Raw genomic sequence first — 16,768 nt, forward strand, 5'->3', positions numbered from 1 at the left:
CGATTCCACCGGTTGAACCGGGGCGTCGATTATCGATCTCCGCTGTGCAGTGAGGGAAGCTGGGGTGAAGTTGCTGGGAGTTGACTCGAGTCTGACCAGCGGCTGAGCAGTATCTCCCGGGAAGTTTAGGGGCGGTGATGGGTCTGTTACGGCCAATAGTAGTAGTAGTAGTAGTAGTACCACTACTTGTAGCATTTTGCTGGTTATATCCCCTTTAGTGTCCCGCAATTAAATGAATCCCCTGCAGAATAATGGACTACTATACTATATAGTATTCCGAACCCAAAACGAAACAGCTCTGACATTTCATTGGTTTACTCGGTGACCGGTAATATCATGACTCATGTATATTCATTAGGAAGACGTTCCTCATGAATATATAATTCAGTTCAGATGTCAAGAGGCCCTGGCTCGCGCCAGGCCTAATTCGCTTCGCGAATTAGGGAATCCCTCGCTTCGCTCGGGAAGCAGCCGCCAGGGCCTCGACAAGAGGCTATGTGTTCCCTAGCTTGTGCATAAAGTTTGCAACAGTGTCTACTGATCATTGTCCATACCAAACCTGAGTACAAATATTCAACAAATTCTGCAGCCCAGCGGTAGATGGACTAAAAATTACAAGATCATCAGCATACATCACGTGATTAACCTTGGTACGACCAACTATCCAGTAGAATCTAGATCTACCGGTAGCTTGAGCCTTGGCTTGAGTAGGCCTAACAAGGCATTAAAGGTATGGCGGCAATGGGTGATTTCAAGATCAGTGTTGACCTTTTGATGTTAGGTCAATTTTTACACGATTATAACCAGTCTTGGAGGTCCCGAGGCCGGCTTTGCCAGTCCTCGGCCTCGTAATGCCGTGACTCTGACTCGTCCTCGTAGCATGCAGCCTCGATGACTCGGCTCGAGGCCGGAAGATTTAATACTTATCTGGTGAATTTAATAGTCAGTATTATTCACTATTTTGAAGTATTTTCCAATAATATTTAATGGAAAATGTATATCCTACGATTGATAATAAAGTTGATTTGCCCATGATTTGCCTCAACGTTAAAAGCTGCGCACATCAGTTTTGTGCTATAGCAGGCCGTACGGGCAGCGGACTAAACAGCGCATTGCACTGTGCAGCTGCATGTATACGATTGCATGGGTAACTCGTCCGTATCGTAGGGCGAACTCGGCAGTCTATAAATCACACTTCAGTTGAACTGTTTCTTTCTCTCTTTTTAAGATATAAAATCCTTGTTTCGGAGATTCTTACATCTTGAAGTTTTCAATTTTTTTTATTGATATTTAACACAGTAATATCAAATAATATTGAATTAAAGTGTTTATAAATTTGTGTTTTTAACATGAGCATATTGCAATTACGGTAACTGAATTATTTGCGCGACTTTCCTCAGGCGCAGGCCGAATTTGCCCACCACGTGAATAAATGAATGAGCGTACCCGCGTAGCCGTAGCCTGCATGCCGTGCCTACATATATAGCCATAGTAAAATCTCTTGAACGAAAAAGCTTTAACAGTTCGGAGTCATGTCTGCAGATTCACGGATTATCAGATTTGCATACCGTGAACATGAGGAGTTTGAAGAAAAGGGGTGACAGCTTATCACAGCTGGTCATTTTACGCGCGTATCTTTCCTTTGCTTCAATTATATATTGTTTCGATTTGGCTTTCTGTTTATTCAATGCGATTTTACTCTGATGAGTGCATGTCGAAAAGCTTCAGTGTGTCCGTGTTCAATGCTGTTTTCCGATATAAAAGTTTATAGGATGAATCCAGTATTTGAAATATCTTTCACCCTTTTTGTATGCCAGCATAGGATTTTTTTTAAAAGGAACCTGCATATTTTGGAAAGGATCCATTCACACTTGAGCATAAAACAATAGTAAACAAAGGAGACACAAAAACGTAAAGGTCCAAAGGGAATTTTAGTTCTGTTTTACAATAATGTTCATACATGAAATTGAATAAAGTAGGAACATTTGGTATCATTTGTTTAGAGTAATACATTTTCTACAAATTTTGTACACAACATATTTGTAAAGATGGTACTATTGATGTAATGATGTTTGAATGAAAAGCAACAAACTGTTCATGCTTTTGTAAAATATTGAAACAGGTAAGACCCTGTGGCATCAAAGACACATTATGTTGTATTTCTTGCAGGCACTGATATTTGCAAACGATTCCTGGACGTTTCCTGATTATTCGACTTATGCAACTTCGACTTACGCAACTTCGACTTACGCAGAGTTAACTGTACATAAATATCATTTACCTCAAAGTCAACAGCTTTCCCTTTACTTTGTCATTTTTTCTCTTTAATTGTAATTGATAAAGTATTTGTTGATTTGAATCAATTGTTGATTGGGCGAGTGATTGTTTTGATTGATTGTACGATGTCAAACTAAGTAATTTTAAAAGGTTTAAAGTAAACCAACTAAAATATGACATTATTTTAATTTGTTGTTTACTTATATGACATTTTAATTTGTTTACTTAAACCTTTTAAAGTAAACAACAAATTAAAATAATGTCATATTTCAATTTGTTGTTTACGTATTAAAATATGACATTATTTTGATTTGTATGTCGTATTTTAATTTTTGTTTACTTTAAAGCTTTTAGAGTAAACAAATTAAAATATGACATTTTAATTTGGTGACTCGGACTCGGACTCGGACCATGGTGACTCGACTACAAGACTGATTATAACACCCAAAATAACATGAAGATGGTCCCAAAAAGTTACTCACTAGTAGATCTAGTTGTTGATGAGATGTCAATCATGTCAATAATGTGATCTGAATCAGTTTTACAAAATCTAAATAAGTTTTGGAGCTAGGAGAAGCAATCCAAATTTCAACACCGACCGATCGCATGCGATGTTTTGAAATCGGCCGTGAATATTACGTGTGAGGAAAAAGATACTGGCCCAAAATCACAAATTTTGAGGATAACTGGCACTGGAGGATGGACACGGAGTGAAATACAGGTGAAGATTAAGAAATTAAGCTATTTTACTTTCTCGTTATATTTTTTTTCTATAATTTTTACAATAAATAACATTTCCTTCCCACCTTCGTCACTCGGAATATCCGATCGAGTTCACCGTCCCGAAGTTCGGGTAGGTGTTACTGCGGCAGCCCGAACACGTACTGTGTTCGGGCTGCGTTGTGATTCACCCCGACTCACCAGATGAAATCAGATGAGCATCGGGAATCAATCAAAAATACATAAAATTGCACAAAACTGTTACAAAGGAATCAATACATACTTACAACTTAAGCCGCAATATGGGCGGCCCTCAAAACTTCGAAATAATTCCCCAAAACGAAGCAAAAACGTCGGAAAATTTTGCCGGTGTGCATTAAAACTCGTTCGTACAGGAAGCAATGGAGGATTGATATAGCCTTTTGACGAGGCAACGAGATAAATTGATTTTTATTACCAAACGGGCAAAAAACAAAAAACAAACGATAAAAGAGAAAAAATACTTTAAAAATAAAATAATAATTGAATATGCGATTTCAGTAAGTTCTTATTATCATCAGATACTGCCAATACCACTAAAGTCCATTATAGATAATACAACAGAATGTCCCGACAAAAGGCTATGATTTGATGCGTCGGATAGAGATTGTTATGAATATTCATGAGTCTAGTTCCGTAAATTCTTGCTTCACCCTTTGCCTGGCAACTATTTTAGCTTCGGCTTTTTCTTTGAAAGAAGTAACATATTTTCGTTTGAATTATTTGTTTTTCTTTCTCCTCCATTCTTTTCTTTTGTTCTGTTTTATTTTCTTTTCCCCCTTTTTTATTTTTCTTTTTATTTTTTCCTCTACCTTCTTTTCATTTTTGGGGTCTGTTTTCTTTTTCTTTCTTCCCTTTTTTAAAATTCTTCTCTGTATTTGCTTTTTCCTTTTTTTCTTCGTCATTTTTCTTTTTTTTTGTCTTTATTCTCTTTGTTCTTGTTTCTTCATTGTTTTCAAGAGATTATGCACATGGTATCGTACTACACGTTTTTTTTTTTATTATTATTATTATTGGAAACTGTATAGATATATGTAAATAAAAAAGTGAAGAAATAAATGAACACTCATATATTAAAGGAATATATTCGTTGATCAAAATTATTGAGTGATCAGCAAACCATCTCTTTAAGATTTTGATGCCTATTTCTGGAACCCAGCCTCTGACAGGGCTTTGCTGGCTTAGCCTAGAGGACTCCGTGATGCAAAATGATTTTAAAAATATCACGGAATCCAATGCTGGCTCCCACATATTTTTTTCTCTCTCTCTCACTTGTTATGTTTTCCATTTTGTTTATTTTGTATACTGTGCATGTATCCTTAGTTTTAATTTCAATTGTATGTTGTATGTTTTAATGAGAATTTAAAATAAATGAAATGAAAATATATGCAAATCTCATTATCATCCAACAACCATTTTCATACAATTGATGCCTATTAATTTGTATTATGTTTGAACGGAGATGTGATTATAATTCATATGTTTGTTTATAAATTAATATGTTATCTTTCATCTTGTTGGCATTTTTAAGCTTCAATAATTGGGTATATAAATCTCTGCGGGATAAGTATAAGCCTATAATTACTAAGAATTGAGTTGCTCATTATAGGACGCATAAAGTCGCCGCAAATCCTGCTTGTCTGATTGTTTTCCAGGTGTCCAAAAGGGTTTTTTCCTAAAGACATCCCATTCTTTATATTGTTTTTGCTTAAGAATTAATGAAAATCATGGTGACGCTAAATCAGCTTTTATACTTCTAATACCATTGGTGGCGGAAGCCAAAAAAATCAGGGGGTCCACCTGAAATTGAAATTTTGGGATAGACACAGGTAAAAAAAATTGACAAGCAAAAAAAAAATTATCAACAAAAAATTTAGGGGGGGACCGTCCCCCATCTCAAATTTAGGGGGGACAGGTCCCCCTCCGCTTCCGCCGCCTATGACTACTACTATACCATTGAAGAATTGACGCAGAAATCAAATTTTGTGATAGATTTTGTCATAACATACCAATAGGCCTTTATCATGCACCTTTTCCTTTTTTTTATAACAAGTACGTAGCAAGGAGGTGGTGGGATGATCTTCCCCACCCTAACTCCCCCCCCCAAAAAAAAAAAAAGAGAGAAGAGAAACGGTGATAGCGAAGGGGTAAACAATGGCGAAAAAGAAAGCTTTGCGGGATTTTCTTTCTCATTCTCTCTAAAATTTTACTTCCGCGCATGTTTGCGAGAAAATCCTTGTTTTTCTCCTTTGTTTACCTTTTCTTTATTACCCCGTTTTTTCATCTCGGCTATATTGCTAGTTTGTTTTGTGGCGGCATCAAGTTTTAAAGAATAATATTTGGGAACGGAATTAGTATTAAGATTATAGGTCAAAGTATATGAAGTCATATTTTATTCAAAATGATCACCAACGTTCCCGATCCTTATAGGTCAGGGTGGTAAACTCTATAATGATAATGCCGTATACCCACAAAGGCTATATACTTCTTCCGTTTTTCAGCTCTTTACTAGTCTGTCATAATTTATTTGGGGACCACGGACGGCCTGTTCCTCATTTAAAAGGGGGAGTTATAAAAATTGTGCCGTATATATAAAAAAAGAAAGTACAATATTACTATAGAATTATATGGAAGTTTATGTCATCAATCTCCTGTCGTCTACTTTGCGCCATTAATTAAGTTCCTAATCATTCAAATACACTGTTAAAATAAATTTAAAATCGCTGTCTACGATGTGAATCACACAGTAATTGTTTAAACAGTTTAAACAAGTATTTAAAATCTTAAAACACACATTTTAAATTTAAATATTTAATCATCAATAATTAAATTCAAATATTAAATTATCAATGATTTAAACATGATTGTTTAAATTTTAAACACTTGTTTAAAATGTTTAAACAACTACTATGCAATTCTCACAGTAAACAGCATTGTTAAAAATATTTTTGACAGTGTAGAAGTGCTCCATATAAATGAGTTCAATCAGGGGCGGATCCATGATTTTCCAAAAGGGGGGCACAGGGCCAATGAAAAATTTGACAAGCAAAAAAAAAAGTTTTTCAACCAAAAATTGAGGATATTTCGTCCCCGAAAAAAGGGGGGGGGCAGGTGAGGGGTTGATTATGCTACTGCCATGCGGTGAATTAAACAACAAATGGTGATTGGTGATTATCAAAGCGGCAGATTTTTTTTTTAAATTATAATTATATATTAACATCTTGACTTAGCATTTCTTTTTAAAGCAGGCAAAATTGTTTTTAAGTATTTCCTTTTGTTTTAAAACCATATTCAATCCTTCCTCATTGTTATAACATGTGAAAAAGATAAATAACATGAAATCATTTACGTTATTGAATCAGAATTCATATTTAAGAAAATCATAAATTGGTTATTCTAAATGTAAAATTAGAATCCATTTGTAAATATTTGTTAGATTTTTTATAATCACAAAGGGAAAAATTCGGATCTAGAAATCTCTGAATATATATAAAAACACAAGCACACTATTGATAAATATTTTTTTCATTTTTAGTATCATTAAATCAAAATAATTTGAGGAAGTTATATGAAATAAAACACACACCAAGCGAACAGTCACGCTTTACCCCCCCCCCCCTTCCCATACACAAAGCATAAAAAAGAATGAAAAGGAGAAAGAAAGAATATAACAAATGACAACAAAAACTTATCATAAAAACACAAAATGTAACAAAATAAAAATATATATGAAATAAATATGGCATACTCGTGATATAGGCCCCGCTCGAGAAAAAAATTGTAATCGATCATACCTCAATATCTAGGTTGCTAACTTCAGCTCACTATATATACTCGTGATATAGGCCCCGCTGCTGTGTTGAATGGCTTTGAATGTCCGTTTGCGGGGCCTGTTTCACGAGTATAGTACTATAACCGTTATATAGGCCCCGCACTACGGCACTTCAGACACTCCAACACAGTAGCGGGGCCTATATCACGAGTATATATTAAGCTTGCATCCTAAGATAGTCGCGAAACTGGCCCCGTCCAATGCGCTTTTCACAGCATTCGCACGTGTGTGGGGCTCGGATGACGACTATATAGTATACTCGTTATCGAGGCCCCTTACACTATTATATAATGGAAAATAACGTGGTCGTGGGGCTTGTTTCCCCGGCCGGTGAGAATTATCATGGGCGGCGCTGTAGGGGGCCGGGGGAGGGGGGGGGGAGCCTCCAATTTATTTTCCAAATAAACAAGGAAAGAATATCATGGGCGGCACTGTAAGGGGCGGGGGGGGGGGCTCCAATTTATTTTCCAAATATACAAGGAAAGAATATCATGGGCGGCGCTGTAAGGGGCGGGGGGGGGGCTCCAATTCATTTTCCAAATAAACAAGGAAAGGATATCATGGGCGGCGCTGTAAGGGGCGGGGCTCCAATTTATTTTCCAAATAAACAAGGAGAGAGAATAATAATTTACTTCTTCAGAAATTCATCTGTTGATTTATTTATGTGTTATTACAGTTATTAACTTATTGATTTATTTATCAATCTATATGTATTGATTAATTAATGTATTCATTAATCATTTATTGTTTTCAGTTTTTTTTTCTTATGTGATATAGAGAGTCAGAGGTATCATTTGTTTTAATTATTTTTATGTGCGGAAGTTCATTTATTTCAATCTGTTTTAATAGATTAATATGTATGATAAATAAATGTATTTATATTGATAAATAAATATATTTATATTTATTCATTAATCATTTAATTTATTTGTTTTCAGTTTTTTTTTTCTTTTGTGATGTAGAGAGTCAGAGTATCATTCGTTTTTAATTATTTTCATGTGTGAAATTTCGTTTATTTATTTATCAATCTATTATTTGAATTGATTAATATGTATGATAAATAAATGTATTTATATTGATAAATAAATGTATTTATATTTATTCATTAATCATTTAATTTATTTGTTTTCAGTTTTTTTCTTTTGTGATATAGAGAGTCAGATCGAGTTATCATTCGTTTTTAATTCTTTTTATGTGTGGAAGTTCATTATTATTATAATATTATTATTATAAAATAAATTGGAGCCCCCCTGCATTTCATTTTAATTATATTTTTTGCGGGGAGGGAGGTGCATAAAGGTTATCAACCTCAATTTTAGGGGGGACCGTCCCCCCACCGCAAATTTAGGGGGGACCTGTCCCCCCCCCCCCCCCCCCCCCGCTTCCGCCGCCTATGGGGAGGTGTCATCAATAATCAAATTACATAGTTCTTGTAAATGATTTTTCCCCAATATTTCACTTGACGTAATGCTGCGATTGAATCCATTTATTCATTCATGTATCATATATCTATTTATAATCACCTGGATGTAAGTATAGTCAATATTTTTTTGAAATCAGCTTTCTTCTCTTATTCAATATTGAATCACTCATCTGCATGGCTTCCTGTGTATATTTGTTTTTTTATTTCATTCCTTTCATAAATGCCTCCTCCGCCTCCCCACTTTTCATCCATTTAAGTTCGAAAAAGAAAACAAATATGTATATTCATTCGGGGAAGATTTATTAATTTTCTTTTGGTCAATTTCATTATTGCTTGAGGGATATCTACACTTAATTAAATTAATCTATATTTTACTGAGACTTATCCCCCCCCCCCGGCAATTGGGGATAGGCCTATCATTATGTATATTATTCATTTTGCGTATAAAAGTAGGCCCTTCTTTCAAAGTACTTTTTTTTAACCTTAATAACCTTTTGTTTTTTAAAAAGCTATACCGTTCATTGATATGCCAGTATTTCTACAGCTAACCTATTTTCTCTTCCTGCATTCATTTTAAAACCTAAATGGATGGTCCGGGTTGAAAGTATTTATAGCTTAATAAATAGAGTAGAATTCACTGAGCATAATATGCCGAAAATTTCATCAAAAAAATATTGATTGATCGTCATTTCATTAATTCACCATCCAAATATCGCATTTTTTCTTCGCCTATATGGTATTCATTTATTTACTAATTCATACACCCTTGCCCCCCCCTCCCCCCGATTTCTCGTTTTTATTAAAAGATTTAATAATTTCGGAAAAAGTGTCTCAATGTGTTCTTATAATTTATTTTTATGCACGAATTATTCTACTATTTCCCTTTCTGTGATATTTTATTTCAGGAGTTTAATGTTTCCCCCAGATCCGAGATTTCGTAGCGGGGGGGGGGGGGAGCTCAAATTTGAGAAGACAGTTGGTGGTCTGTCTGGTTGAATTTGTCAGGAAAAAAATATACACACAGGTACTGACGGGTCCAGTATTTTTAAAGGGGCGGGGATACAGGCTATTCGGACACATTGCCATTCATGAAATCCATAGTCAGCCAGTCAAAGAGGAAGAGGTAAAAGTGTTTTTTTTTTTTTTTTTTGGGGGGGGGGGTTGTGCTATGGAAGTGCCGTAGTGCGGGGTCTATATAACGGTTATAGTACTATACTCGTGAAACAGGCCCCGCAAACGGACATTCAATTTCAAAGCCATTCAACACAGTAGCGGGGCCTATATCACGAGTATATATAGTGAGCTGAAGTTAGCAACCTAGATATTGAGGTAGTATAATCGATTACAAGTTTTTCTCGAGCGGGGCCTATATCACGATTTTGCCATAAATATTTTTTTTCATAAATATAGATCTATTTTTTTCAACAAAAAAAAAATGAAAAATGGTATTGAATTATATGCCTAAATCACGATTTAATTGAATAGAGACGACTTGCCGAAAGTTTTCACTCTTACATGCATATTCATTAAACTGTGCTGTAAAGGCATGCAGTGACGACATCTTATAAATATTCATATGCGCATGCGCAGAATTTTACCTCAAACATGGCGATCTCGCGATTGGAACAAAAGTCCGAAAATTGATGCTCTTTTGAAGGATTTCATGGAATTGTATTCATTATTCTTATTTCAAAGGTAAGCTGATTTAGGAACAGTTTGTTTAGGTAAGATTGATATTACTCGTTAGATTTTTAATTCATTATGATCATCGGTTTTCTAATGCCAAACATCGCGAAGTTTTGTACTCCGGTGATAATGAGTGGTTGCATTCAGGACCTCGACACTGTCTAAAGACGTGTCGAGGTCCCCGGGGCAAGGGTAGGTGTAGACCAAAAGCTTCGGTCTCTGTTATGTTGGTTGTTCAGCTGAACTCCGTTGGCTTCACTAGACCAAAAGCTTCGGTCTCTGTTATGTTGGTTGTTCAGCTGAACTCCGTTGGCTTCACTCACCAAATACAGAGACCGAAGTTCTAGCGCGATCTGTACAGGGGACTCAATGGCCATATGTTTATGTACTTAAGATCGGATAAAACGGGGAAGTGAATTTGCGCGACAGCCGAGGTAAGTCACTGTTTTTGTTCCTTTTAACTTGATTTTTCTCTGTTTTTTGGCAATTAATGCCAAGATGGAATATTAATTTGTATTTTGGTCGCGTTAATTTTCAAAATTTGTATTCATTAAAGACAAAAATTGAAGAGCCCCGACGGGGGGATTTTGCATTGCAAGTCCCCTAATGGTGGCTGCACGATAGCGAGCCGTCTGTGTACGAGGAGAAATTAAAAAAAAAAAAAATGTTAAAAAACTCCTCGAAACAGACGGCTGCCAGCTGTCTAGGGTAGGTGGAGCGTAATGTAGCGGTAGTGAATGGAGTGGAGCCTGCATGCTGCACGAACTTCGCCCGAGGTACGGTAGCCGGGTACCGTACCGTAACACTACTAAAGAGTACGGGGAGTACCGTACACACTACAGTCGTCGTATAAACTCAACTTCTCAAGTTAACAATAAGGAAATTAATCGTGTCAACTAGCTTTATTTCAGCACGGCACTGGTAACACATAAAAGCATACCCCATACAATCAAGCCAAGATTCAACTTACACTGAAATAATTTTGATCGGAGTACCGAACAGCGTATTTTACCAGTATTAATTCAGTAAACAACAACACAAAGGTTGAACGAACGTCCATTGATTTATTTTTAGTCACGAGATTGACCTTTGATCGGCCGGCCGGGCGCGCGCGCGCGACCGACCGTCTGTGCTAGTAGTAGTCTTGCAAGCACAGACTCAAATTTGACTTTGATTGATTGATTGATTTTATTTGGCAAGTCACCATAACATATATACAGTAGCATTAAAACAACAGGCTTGCACAGGATGACCCACGAAAGCTCGAAAGCTTATTTCCAGTGGGGTCCTCGACATACAGAATTAAGATAATAAAATGGTATAAATTATACTATTTACATATTAAAAAGTGAAGAAAAAAATCAGAATTTACTATTACCAATAAATAAGATATATAGATAATATATACAAGAATATAACGAAGAAGAAGAAGAAAAGAAGGAGAAGAAGAAGGAGGAATAGAAGAAGAAAGGGGAGGAGGAGGAGAAGGAGACGGAAGAAAAGGATGAGGAAGAAAAATGATAAGGAGAAGAACAACAGCAAAAACGGCGACAACAATAACAACACGAAGAGGAGAATAGAAGGAAGAGATCAAAGAAATAGACAGAATAGAAGAAAGGACATATCGAAGCTTCAATCAAACTATGTAAAATAAATAATAATACCTGGTAGAGAAGTGAAAAGAACGTGGTCAGTATTCAGGCTAAATCAACCGTATAACATATCATTTGCATCTTCTCTTTGACTCCCAAGTGAAAGATATTCTTTCAATTTCCTTTTAAAATGCAAAAAGTTTCCTATTTCCTTTATATCATTGGGAAGGGAATTCCAATGTTTTATAGCATTGTAATAAAAGGAGTTACCAATACTACCTACCCTTTCTGGTAAGCAAAAGTTGAAATGGCTGTTTCTGGTATTATAGTTATGTAATTCGGTAACTAGATTAAAGTTTGATCCAATGTAATGATTCGATCTATTGTGATAGATTTTATGCAAGTGGTGCAAAATAAGCTGTTTTGATCTTTTGTTGACTTCAAGAAAACCTGCTCCAGAGAGTTCGGTGTAGCCAACATGGGTTCTGGGACCAGAACAGTTAATGAATCTAACCATTTTATTCTGTATAACTTTCAACTTCTTTTTATCGAGTTCGCTTATGCCACTAAACCAAGCAGGGTTAGCATAGTCAAATAAACTCTGAATAAGAGCAAAACAGAGAATACGCCTTGCTTTTTGATCCATACAACTTTGATACCTGTACAGAAATTTCAAACGGGCATTCGCCTTTTTCACGATTGATTCTACTAAAGATGAAAATGAAAGGGATCTAGTCAATTCAATGCCTAAATACTTTACAGATTCTTTCCTCTGAATTATCTTATTATTGTATGATACTTCAAATTCAAATGAAGTTTTATAATTACTTTTAGAACAAAACAGAATGCTCTCGGTTTTGCCTAAGTGTAACGATAATATATTATCAGTCATCCAATCGACACATGTAGACTGCTGTTCGCTAAGTGTTTCCTCAACAAATTTCGGGTTGGAATTTGAACAAAGTAGTACGCTATATCATCTGCATATATACAATAATAATTTACAGTCAGCTTTTATACTAATAGACATGTCATTGATATAAGTTGAAAATAGAATTGGGCCTAAAATACTTCTCTGTGGAACTCCACACGTTATATTAGGCATAATTTTGGAACGAATATCGCGAATAGCCACTACTTGATGTCGACTCGACAAGTAGGATTTGAACCATGCTACAGTAGCCTGGTTAAAACCCATTATTTGTATTTTTTTCAATAAGATGCCATGATTAACTGTATCAAATGCTTTTTGAAGATCTAGGAGTACCATCCCTACAAATTGTCCCTTAGAAATATTAGTTCTCAGATAATCAGTCAAGTGAATAAGGCATGTCTCAGTCGAATAGTCATGTCGAAAACCAGACTGATATTCGTAAATCATATCATTTTCTTTAAAATATTTTTTGATCTGAACACATACCGCCTTTTCTAGAATTTTGGACTATGCTTATGACACTGATAGGTCTATAGTTTTCAACAGCAGTTTTATCTTTCTTCTTATGAATAGGAGTTACTTTTGCAATTTTCATATCCTCTGGGAAAGTGCTAGTAAAGATAGATAGATTTATCCAAAAAATTTAATGGTTTGTACAAACTCTTTGCTCCTTCTTTTAGAAATTTAGCAGGGATCAAATCTAACCCAGTGCTTTTTGATACATTTAATTTACGCAACTCATTAAAAATGAATTGATCACTAACAGGTAATAATTCAAATTTATCTTGGCTTATACCTTTTTTTTCATAAAATTCACGAATGTTCTCACTGTCTGCACTGAAAATGTCTTTGCAAGATGGAAGTTTATCTACCAACGTAGCTGCGACATTTGTAAAATAGGAATTGAATTCATTGGAAATAGTTATCTTATCATGACATAATTCTCCGTCAATCGAAACGACTAATTCTTGGTCCTTTCCATTTTTCTTTTTTAATCCCAAACTTTTTAGATTCTGCCAAAGTCTTTTAGAATCATTTTTATTTTCTTCTATTTTATTTTGTAGGTATTCTAATTTGGCCTTTTTCACCTCTCTTTGAACCATATTTCTTAATTTCTTGTATCTTTTGGAAAGCGTGTCATAATCCTCATCGCTTAGATTTTTCTTCATTTTTTTATACGCCACATTTCTTTCTCGAATAAGAGAAATAATATCTTTAGTCATCCAGTTTTCTGATCTCTGTTTAATTCTATCCGTTTTTGAGGCGCTATCATATTCAACGTTGACTGTATTGTATTGTATTGTACTGTATTTATTTTCCGTCAATTAAAAATTACAACGATAGATATATTTACAATTACAAAGAAATGATCATTAAAAAGACGAAGGGATTGCCCTATTCAGCGTTGATAACATATCAACGCTGTTTTACAGAGGGGTCCCTTACATAGATATACATGTAATCCAATACAGGAAAAGAAAAACTTAGTTGACTTACGATAAAGACGTTGACAAAATGTGAAAAAGTAAGAAAAAAAAACGTATTTACAATATATATACAAGATAACAAAGTAAGAAAGTAAGAATGACGGATCTGAACTAAAATATTACAAGAAGTCTGGAAATATGTTTTTTAGGCCTTTTTTGAAGGCATCGATATTTTCTAACAATTTCATGTGACGGGGAAGAGTATTATAATGAGATGCACCTCTGTATTGGATAGTGCGACGAGAGTATTCTGTTTTGGGTTTGGGTAAAGCAAAGTTATGAGAATTACGTAGTGAATAATGATGAGAAGATGGTTGAAACATATCGGACATGATTGGAGACAACATGTCATGGTCTGATTTATAAACAAATATGTTAAGATTTTTCTTACGTCTAGATTCAAGAGGAGACCAATTTAAAACTGAATGAATTTGTACATTAGAGATATGATCATATTGGTTGACTTTCATTATTATTCTGCTTGCACGATTCTGGAGGGTTTGCAATTGTTTGGTAAGTTTTTTTATTAGAGGAATCAATTAAAATATCCGCATAGTCGAAAAGGGGCAAGATAATGACTTGGTCTCATTAATACAATAGCGGAGTCTACCAAAATATTTGACTAACTTGCTGACCTTTCTACATATAGGTTTTCAATATAGACATCCCACTTCAGTTTATTGTCAATTACAAATCCGAGATATTTAACATTTATTTAGTAGGCTGTTGAATTGCAATGTTATTGATATTTACATTTAAAACATTACATTTATAACATATGTCTCAGTCGAGCCTATAAGTAAAGATACAGTTTTATCAAAATTTAACGTCAACTTATTATTGCACATTCATTTATAAATAAACGACAAATCACAATTTAGCTTATTTTCGACACTTTTAACATTAAAATCAGAAAAATGAATGACAGTATCGTCCGCATAGAGTTGAACAGAAGAAAAATGTACAGACAAAGTTATATCATTGATAAAAATAATAAATAGCAAAGGTCCCAGAATAGAACCTTGTGGGGCACCGAGAGAAATAGATAAAGGACTAGAATTAAGAGTAGAACCAAGACAAGTAGAAATAAATCTGTAGTATGCAAATAATCTTTAAACCAAGGCAAACATTCATCAGAAACACCAATATTGCGTAATTTAAGATGTAAATAAGGGTCAACACAATCGAAAGCTTTTTTTAAGTCAATAAAAACTGCCCCAGTATATTTCCCCTGATCAGCAGCGTGCATCCACTGATCTGTAATTCTAACTATAAAGAAGTTAAGGTGGAGTGTTTACTCCTAAACCCAAACTGAACTTCAGATAAGAGTTTATTATTTTCTAAAAATGAGATCAATTGCCGCTGAGCGAATCTCTCATTAAAGTAATTTCGATACAGTGGGTAGAATTGAAATAGGACGGAAGTTATTCAGTGGAGATTTTCTGTTACCTGATTTATAAATAGGAATGACTTAAGACGTTTTCCAATGGTTTGGAAATTTATTTTCGATAAAAGATCTGTTTATTATGTGGGTTAGATATGGAACAATAATGGGAGCACACATCTTCAGGATCTTGGATGAAATCTCATCTGAACCGATAGAAAATAATGTTGTCTTAGTTTTAATATTTCCTTCCGAACGTCCGTCCTCGTCAGCAACCATCTGAAAAGTAAAGTTATATAGCATTAACGGTATTGCTGACAGTATCGTTTGTAGAATGTTGAACATCATTAAAACTAGAGGCTGGTTCTGTGCCAATTGAAGAAAAGAAAGTATTAAATTCATTAGCTTTGTCTACAGAATCATTTACACCAGATTCACCACTGCTGGAACGTGACGTTGGCATGCAGGACAGATCTTAAAACCTTCCACACCTCAGTAGATCTCCCCATTGCAGAGGACAATTTATCAACATAGTATCGTTTTTTGTCTTCCTTATCTTTGAGGTTACATTATTTCTTAATTTTCGATAATAATTTGTAGCATCACTAGTTTTGCTTTTCCATACATTTCTTTTAGCTTTATCACGTTCTTTTATCAGATTTATAATGTCTGGAGTTATCCATGGAGACAGCTTTTTTTTTTTTTTTTTCTTGATTTAACAGGCATAATAGAATTGACAACATCCATCAAATAATTTTCCCACAGTTGAACAGCATCATCAACATCTTTCGCTGAGTATACATTTTCCCATGGTTGCTTTTCAAGTTGTTCACAGAATTTGTCAATGTCGACACCCGTTCATTTTTCTATAAGTTATAGTACGTGGAGTATGGTTAGTGTAAGATGATCCCCAGACAGCATAATTCATTGCATGGTCACTCAACCCTTTATATCAACGACACCAGACACCTTTACTTGGTCAGTCCTGTTGGTAACCATCAGGTCTATCAAACTCGATGAAGTTTCAGTAATACGAGTGCCAGTTGTGCGATTTATATAGTCAAGAGAATAAATATCGTGTATTTGCATCAATCTCTTGGTATCACTATGTAAAGGGGTCTTTAAAATATCGCAATTTAGATCGCCCATAATAATTGTACTGTGATTAAAACTATCGATGAAAGATAAAAGTGATTCATAGTGGCAAAAAAGATCAGAATAACTATTAGGAAAAGCTTGCAATTCAAGAGGAAAAAAATGAAAATTGTTAATTCGTTTTCACTGACTGTCTGGAGGGCAGCGGGGGCTGAACCGAACGGTGGGGCGGAATATGCCATGGCCCCAAAAAAAAGAAATCACTATCAGATGGTCTCGTTATTGTAAATGGTTTTAGA

The 16,768-nt window shown here is 35.0% G+C and overlaps 1 protein-coding gene across 1 annotated transcript in view; it reads right to left on the reverse strand.

Moving 5' to 3' along the window:
• The window catches only part of LOC129257769 (serine/threonine-protein kinase 11-interacting protein-like), a 49,580-nt gene extending 38,519 nt beyond the window's left edge, over positions 1–11,061 (reverse strand). Inside the window, exon 1 of the mRNA XM_054896166.2 lies at positions 10,948–11,061. The gene's annotated coding sequence lies outside the window, so the exon portion shown is untranslated. The remainder of the gene's footprint in view (positions 1–10,947) is intronic.
• Positions 11,062–16,768: the final 5,707 nt, after the last annotated feature.

Source organism: Lytechinus pictus, chromosome 3, assembly GCF_037042905.1.
Source record: "Lytechinus pictus isolate F3 Inbred chromosome 3, Lp3.0, whole genome shotgun sequence".
Taxonomy (NCBI): domain Eukaryota; kingdom Metazoa; phylum Echinodermata; class Echinoidea; order Temnopleuroida; family Toxopneustidae; genus Lytechinus; species Lytechinus pictus.